Below are 582 nucleotides of genomic sequence, written 5' to 3' on the forward strand. Positions count from 1 at the left end.
ATGAGCGGTGAGTGGTGGCCCGTGGCTGTCACCTGCCTCAGTCGCCCTGGCTCCCGCCGCTCCAGCTGCACATGGAGGACCCTGAGTCCTCCCTGTCCCGCGACCCCCAGACCCCTGTCCGCTGGCTCCCAGTGTCTTTATCCCTGGCCGCCCAGTTCCCAGCCTCTGGTCACTTCCAGGTCCGTGAGCGCCCTAGTGCAGGCAGCCCCAGCGCCCTGATCCCTGACCACCAGTTTCCACAAGCGCCTGGTCCCTATTTCCTCCCAGTCCCCCCGGCCAGGTGACCGTGTCCCAGCGCTCACACCCCTTGTCATAGCCCCTCAGTCCCCTGCGTCCCAGACCTCAGTCCCCCCACTCATCCCCAGGACCCAGTCACCCCAGTTTCCTCTCAGGCAAAGGGCGGCTCTAGCCACCGTTGACACCCGCGTCCCAGGAGCTCCGAGCCCCCAAGGACTCAGTCCCTTTGTCTGCCCGCCCTTTCATCCCCTGCCACCCCCCTCACTCCCCGCGCCACCCCTCTTTCCCCTCTCCGATCCTCGGGTCCTCACCCGGGTGCCTCCTCCAGGCACAGCGCCAAGCTCT

The sequence above is a fragment of the Echinops telfairi genome, unplaced genomic scaffold, assembly GCF_000313985.2.
Source record: "Echinops telfairi isolate 266 unplaced genomic scaffold, ASM31398v2 ScPeMD7_5;HRSCAF=22, whole genome shotgun sequence".
Classification (NCBI taxonomy): Eukaryota; Metazoa; Chordata; class Mammalia; order Afrosoricida; family Tenrecidae; genus Echinops; species Echinops telfairi.